Genomic DNA, 8,018 nt, shown 5'->3' on the forward strand with positions numbered 1-8,018 from the left:
CTTAGCCACCTGCCGGTCAAGGTCAGTCTTGGCGGCAGATGTGGCAGCCAGGTCTTCAGTGAGCTTCTTCAAGTGGGCGGCAGAGTCAGTGGCAAGGGCATGTACGGCAGCTTCATGCTTGTATTCTAGCTCCTTGGTAAGATGCTGCACAAGAACCTCCAGCTCATCATCCTTGGCGCGAAGGGTGGTTTCGAGCTTCTCCTTCCGGAGAGAGATCTCCTCCTCCCTGGCATCCAGGAGTGCCTTGTGGTCTGCCAAGCGCGTCTCGCGGGCCATGAGATCTTCCATTGTCATCAGGAGCGTCTCTTGCTGCCTCATGAGCACCTTGAACTATTTGCCATGCCATTCGCGGAGCTCCTAGCATTTGTCCTTCGGTTTTTGCTCCACCCTACTGGCGGACTCACGCCGATCCTTGAGCGTGTGCCACTTCTAGTCGTGCCGGGTCTGCATCTCCTTTAGGCCCATTTCCATGGACTCCACGAAAGACAAGTGCATCGCGACGGCGGTTGAATCATCTGCCTCTCGAGCTCCTTGGTACAACGGTGCCAGGAGATGTTGGAGCTCTTCGTCGAGCTCCGCGCCCGCCATCATAGATGGGATGGAGGCTCCAATCCCAGACTGCGCCAACACCATTGCTAGATGATCTGAGGAAGGTGGCGGGGTCACCATAACGACCCCAGAGTAGGAAAGAGGGTCCATGGTTTGGAGAGGAATCTTTCCGTCGACCACTCCTTCCTACTCCAGGGTGTTCTCCAAGGAATGCTCCACCACCGCCGAGGCATCTTGGGCACGTTCAGCTACAAGGCCCTGCTCCTCCGTTGCCGCGATCTTGGCGGCCTCATCTGCAGCAACCATACCTATGTTGGCCACCTCTTCCAACAGATCTGGCTCTTCGGCCTTGGGGGCTGCAGGAAAGAAAATAGGCGGATAGTAGGGAGACAGAAGTTTCAGATAAATTGGGATATAAGGGAAGGTAATCTGAACAATAAAGGAAAAAAGGGCATGAGTTGGTTACTTGGATAAGTCTGCCGGGTAGAAGCCTCTGTTCCCTGGAAGCATCTATTGTCGGGCCGTGTGTTCCAACATCTTCCGTGACAGTCCACTACTAGGAAAAGGGCTATAGATAGGATTGACACTAATGGCGCACCAGGGAAGTAGTGCGCCACTACTATATACTAATGGCGCACTAGTTGGTGATGCGCCATTAGTGTGGAAGACACTAATGGCGCACCAGAAAACTGGTGCGCCACTAGTGAATTTTTTTTTCATTTTTACATACATACTAATGGCGCATCCTACGTCTGGTGCGCCATTACTAGTTCTAACTAGTAATGGCGCACCAGACATGGAGTGCGCCAGTACTGAATTTTTTTTATTCTTTTTTTTGCAAAACTACTAATGGTGCACCGCCTCACAGTGCGCCATTACTAGTTTAAACTACTAATGGCGCACCCTGTAAAAGTGCGCCATTAGTATATATATTTTTTACTTTTCTTCAAAACTACTAATGGCGCACCACCTGCAGGTGCGCCATTAGTAACCAGGGTTACTAATGGCGCATTTGCAGGTGGTGCGCCATTAGTAACCTGGGATTCCAACAAGATATTTTGGACAGCCCCACACCTACCCACTCATTTTCCCCACTTCATTCCCTCCACCTCCTTTTCCAAGCTTTCGGCTGCCTCCTCCTCCTCACCTCATTTCCACCATAGATTCATCAAAATTAAGTGGTGAAATTACCTTTTTTTTGATAGGTAAGTAAGGGGAAAGCTATCTTCATGATGTAGATCTACTTTTTTTCTCCCTAGCTCGCTCCAACAACGTGCACATGCACTTTTTGTGGCCTAGCTAGATCTATGTATGTTTGTGGTGTTGCATGTGTTTGTGGTGTTGCATATATGTTTGTGTTTGCAGGTACCGGTATTTGAAATGCGATAGTTGCCAATATTTTGCCAGAATGTTGATTCATTTCCGTTTCAGCGAGAATTTGGCACTATGCATTCTTTTTGGTCCTATTTTTAGGGAAGGTCATGCCAAATTTTTTCTTGGTTCTAAAATATTGTTTTGCTCTACCCCGCAGGCGACCATAGTCCGCACGATGACCGAAGGCATCGTGAATAGGTTTTTGAGCTCCGTGAAGGCCGAGATGCTTCAAAAGAATGAGACGGAGATAAGATGTCCGTGTCGAAGATGCAAGCTGAAGAGCCTTATTGCGGACCCGGATTCCGGGCAGGTGCGGGACCACCTGCTCTTGCGTGGTTTCATGGATGGCTATCGGTGGCAAGGTGATGAAGATGACTATGAAGTCGTCCATGGGGGCTGGGCAAGAAATGAGGAAGGGCAACAAGACAAGTACCACCGCGGCGAGGGCGGGCGAGAAGACGAAGAATCTCCGGGACATGATCACGACGGTGATGCTATACACAGTCATCATGTAGAAGATGTCGTACATGATGATGATGAAGATCAAGACGAAGGGCATGATCATGAAGATGAAGATGCCGGAGCAGACGACGATGGAGGCTGGGTGCAGGACCCTCATATTCAAGAGCTGCTTCTCAAGCAGACGGATAACGCAAGAGCTGCCGCCCGAAAGAAAGCCAAGCTGGATCAACTGGAGATAGACGCGGTTACTCCATTGTATGAAGGATGCAGGCCCGAGGATACCCGCCTGAAAGTAACGCTCATGGCTCTGGAGATGAAGGTAAAACTCAAAATGACCGACGCATGCTTCGACGAGAACATGTCATTCTGGCACGAACGTCTTCCCAAGGGGAACAAGTGCCCGACCAGTTTCGAGGAGGCAAAGAAAATCGTGTGTCCTCTGGATTTACCGCATGTGAAATACCATGTGTGCATGAACAATTGCATCATTTATCGGGACGAGCACGCGGAGTCTACCATATGTCCGGTGTGTGGCGTCACTCGATACAAGAAGAGGAAGAAAGCTCCTCGAAAATTGGTGTGGTACTTTCCGATCACTCCTCGTCTGCAGCGGTATTTCGCGGACCCTAAGGTAGCAAAGCCCCTGCATTGGCACGCGGATAGGGAGGAGAAGAAGCGGGAAGATGACGGAAATGATCCAGAGATAAATAAAAAAGACAAGATGCTGAGTCACCCTAAGGATGCGAGCCAGTGGTAAGCGTTGAACTTCGAATACCCAGAATTTGGGAAGGATCCGAGGAACATCATGCTGGGTGCGAGCACCGATGGAGTCAATCCGTTTGGCAGCCAGAGAAGCACACATAGCACGTGGCCTGCGTTTGTGTGGATGTACAACCTTCCCCCCTGGTTGTGCATGAAGAGGAAGTACATTCACATGAGTATGCTAATTGAAGGGCCGAAACAACCAGGGAACGACATCAATCTGTATCTGGGGCTGCTGAAAGAGGAGCTAGACACGCTGTGGAAAACACCAGCCAATACGTGGGATGCCGCAGAGAAAGAATATTTCCCTATGAGAGCCGCACTGCTCACGACGGTGCACGACTATCTCGGTTACGGATATCTCGCGGGGCAGGTAGTCCACGGATTTTCTGGATGCGTAAGGTGCATGGATGACACAACGTATCGCCAGCTAGATAGAGATCCTGGATCTTCGAAAACCGTGTTCATGGGACATCGAAGGTGGCTTCGCGACGATGACCCGTGGAGGAAACGCAAGGATCTGTTCGATGGTGAAACCGAACCCAGAAAACGCCCGCGTACGAGGAGCGGCGAGGAAATAGACGAGCTGTTGAAAAATTGGATAGATTGCCCACTGCCGGGAAAGAAGCAAAAGGCGCCAGAGCTAGGAAAGAAGCGAAAGGTGCCAGAGCTGCTGCTGAAGGTGTGGAAAACAAGGTCTGTTTTCTGGGACTTGCCGTACTGGAAGATCCACCGTGTGCCTCATAGCCTTGATGCCATGCATATCACGAAGAACGTATGCGAGAGTCTGCTTTGTACCCTGCTCAACATGCCAGAGAGGACCAAAGATGGGCCGAAAGCAAGGGCAGACTTGAAATCAATGGGCATCAGGCAAGAGCTTCACACTAAATATGATGATGACGATGATGATGATGATGATGATGATGCGAAGCAGGACATAGAAACTCGTCGCAAAGGCAAAAAGGCCAAGAAGACTGGAAGTGACTACCCTCCCGCGTGCTTCACTCTAAGTCAGGAGGAGATCGAGCAGTTTTTCACCTGCCTCGTAGGAGTAAAACTTCCTTACGGTTACGCGGGGAAGATAAGCAGATACCTAGACCCAGTGAAGCAGAAGTTCAGCGGGATGAAGTCTCACGACTATCACGTGCTGATGACGCAGATACTTCCAGTTGGAATCCGTGGGATCATGGACGCGCACGTCCGTGAAACGCTATTTGGCCTATGCAGCTTTTTCGACGTCATCTCTCAGAAGTCGATTGGCGTGAGGCAACTCAGAAGGCTACAGGAAGAGATCGTGGTGATACTATGCGAGCTTTAGATGTACTTCCCGCCCGCATTCTTCGATGTTATGGTGCATCTGCTGGTCCATATCATGGAGGATATCATCCAAATCGGGCCGACGTTCTTGCACAGCATGATGCCGTTCGAAAGGATGAATGGTGTCATCAAAGGATACGTTCGCAACATGTCACGTCCAGAGGGAAGTATAGCCAGGGGCTTTCTGACCGAAGAGTGCATCTCCTACTGCACGAATTATCTAAGCATCGAGAACCCCGTTGGTCTGCCCGTCAACAGGCACCTCGGCAGGCTCGTTGGATGGGGTCACCCTGAGCGTCGCCGTGAAATGCATGTCGACTTCGAGGGTCGACTCGCCGACTTTGAAAGAGCAAACCTAGTCGCGCTACAACACATAGACGTGGTCGATCCTTGGGTGGTAGAGCACAAAACCTTTATTGAGAAGACGTACAATGACCGAGGCCAACAGAGGACGGACGGAGATATAATCAAAGAACACAACTCATGTTTCACGCATTGGTTCAAGCAGAAGCTTCTGTCGTACCCTTTCCATGAGGATTCTTCCGCGGAAGAACAACTCATATTCGCCTTGTCACAGGGCGCCGAGCACAACCTAATGACCTATGAGGCGTACGATATCAACGGCTACACATTCTACACCGAGGACAAGGACATGAAGAGCGATGGTTATCAGAACTCCGGGGTAACGATGGAATCCTACACCAGTAACGACAAGGACAGATACTATGGAAGGATCAAGGAGACCTGGGAGCTGAGCTACGCTGGAGAGAAGGTCACGATGTTCCATGTCAGATGGGTCAAGAGCGTCCTAAAAGAAGACCGGTATTTCACCACCATGGTTATACCCGAAGCCAAATCCAAGACCGCGGGCGCAAACGTCACCACCAAAAATGAGCCATGGGTACTGGCTTCCCAAGTGGACCAATGCTTCTTCATTACCGACCCGTCAAAGCCCAGTCGTGTTGTCGTGAGGAGAGGCAAAAGGAAGATCATCGGAGTGGATTGAGTAGCCAATGAGCAAGACTTCGACAAGTACGGCGACCCGAAGATCAAACATGACGATGACGATGAAGTAGCAGCACACACCACAAGAAGAAGCAGGACCACCCTAGCTAAAGGACGTCCGTTCCATAGAAGAACTCCATTTGCGAAAAAGAAGGGCAAGAAGATTGTGAACAGATAGCTAGCTAAGATCGATTGTATTTAAATCGTAGTCTTCATTTCTTGATTGTATTTCATGGGCACTTTTTGATATCATGAATATTTTTAAATTTCACGGGCACTTTTTGAATTCATGAGGACACTCGATCTCGATCCCCCTCCACCGCCGCCGATGAGCACCCGGCCCCCCGCACCCTCCCCCGCTCCACCGCCGCCAACGGGCACCCCCCGCACCCACCCCCGCTCCACCGCCGCCGCCGATGATATTTTCAAGTAACAAATTAGAATATATTTTTAAAAAAATTATTACTGTTTTTATAAAAAAATATTACTGTTATGACTTAAACAAGTTTGAACATATTTAAACACAAATAAATATCAAACAGCATTTAAAGTGCAAAAAAATGTTGTGGAGCCTGGGAATCGAACCCAGGACCTCCTGGTGTGTGTGCTGCGTGCTGACTAGTCGGGCTAGTGGGCGGGTTCTTATGTGGATTGGGTTAGGTGCAATATAACCTGTGCTCGAACTGTAATAAAAAAAATTCTAATGGCGCACCGCTGTGGGGTGCGCCATTGCTATCTAAAAAACGATATCTAATGGCACACCGCTGTGGGGTGCGCCATTGCTATCTAAAAAAAAGATTTCTAATGGCGCACCGCTGCGGGGTGCGCCATTGCTATCTAAAAAAGATTTCTAATGGAGCACCGAGGTCTGGTGCGCCATTAGTAAGCTTCCCCCTAGCTATCTCCTTCGACCCTCTCTCCCTCGCCACCAGATCCCCATCGATCAATCGACCCTCCCCAACCCAACCCCAGAAGCGAGCGAGCGACCGCCTAGGGTTTCGACCGCCGCCGTCCGCCGCGCCTCATCCTCACGTCCGTCGCCTTCGCTGCTCTGTCGCCCCGTCGCCCTCGTCGCTCCGTCGCCCCGTCGCCCTCGCCGCTCCGCCCCAACCAAGGTGCTCCCTCCACCCCGCCTGCCCCTGCCGTCCTCCGCCACCGGCCCCCTGCTATCCTTCGACCGCGGCGAGCGAGGAACCGGACGAGCTCGGACCCCGACCCCGACCCCAACCCCTCCGGCGACCAGGTACCTCTGCTCCTTCCTCCTTCCTCCCTCTCTCCACCATTCCCCATTCCCTCCCTCCCCTCGACCGTGGCAGTCTATGGTTGCAAGATTGGGAGGGCCTCCTCCTTCCTCCTTTTCCACTGCTCGTGGCAACATCCTCAACCCCCCGTCTTTTTTTCATTTTTGTTAGTTTGATTATCTGTAAATTGATGTGCCATGACCCAGTAGAGGCACATCCGAATTTTGTGTTTAGTTTTCTCACCCAAATTGCATCCCATGACCCAGGAGACTAGTACAGATGACATGCCATGACCTAGTGCACTAGTAGAAATGTCATGGCAAATTTCACCACCATTCTGTACCATGGTATTTTTGTGATATGTAGTTTTTGATTTGGTTCAGAACTGGTAGGGGTATTCTAGGGCAATTTCCAATATGCATTGAATGGCAAATTTAGATTCGTTCCACCACAATTTTTCCATTTTGTTTTTAGGGAGAACCAAATTTTGCCGTGGCAAATTCATACGTTCTGCCATCACTACATATGAGTTCTTTCTTGCCATGTCGTAGTTGCCATCAAGTTTTACATTTCTGTCATAGTTTTGACGAGTCAATCGCATTATTTCTTCAAGCTGATGCATTGAATATGCCTTTGAGGCAGTTAGTTAACCTCTCACCTATGTTCATGCAGGGATATTATTCTTGGAAAAGCCACTGTTGGTGATAGAATAGAATGATAAGCAGGTACCTATTTTCAGTCCCAATCTAACAGGGTAGTCCATGGATTCAAACTAGCTAAAGGAGATTCAAACTGCCAAACCTTTAGGTTAACAAATCAACACAAACCAATCCCTAAAAGCAAAAACTCAACACAAACCAAGTGCATTATTTTTGTGACTGTTTTCATGTTTGCAGAACCAATATTTTTGTGCCAACAATCAGTTTACTCCCTCATGCCAACAACCACTCATTTTTCAGTTAACTCCTTACAGTTCAGATCATATTTTGATTGTCAACAATAGTGGACTTTTAAGGCTTTTTTAGAGGCAATACTAGTGGATATTAGGCCTTTTTACAGGCAATAATAGTGGAATTTTCGGCTTTTTTTTGGAGGAGTGTGTTTCATGCTCGCCTACAGTGATGAATTATTCAGAATTGTGTATGATTGTGCCTAAAGTAGATAATCTAAAGATACAGACAAAATAATTAGGGGAGCATGTGTGAATCTATAGTATATTGTCAACTTCCAACATTTGCTCTGTTGTCCATGTGGTTGAAGCAATGAAGTTGAGTGTGTCATTCTTGAGCTGAAATATAACTTGACAGC

At 49.0% G+C, this 8,018-nt stretch overlaps 1 pseudogene; it reads left to right on the plus strand.

The window, feature by feature from the left end:
• The first annotated feature begins 2,686 nt into the window (after positions 1-2,686).
• On the plus strand, positions 2,687-7,428 carry LOC147975398 (uncharacterized; annotated as a pseudogene).
• Positions 7,429-8,018: the final 590 nt, after the last annotated feature.

This window comes from Triticum urartu, chromosome 4A (genome assembly GCF_056163025.1).
Source record: "Triticum urartu cultivar PI428250 chromosome 4A, HENAU_Tu73, whole genome shotgun sequence".
Classification (NCBI taxonomy): domain Eukaryota; kingdom Viridiplantae; phylum Streptophyta; class Magnoliopsida; order Poales; family Poaceae; genus Triticum; species Triticum urartu.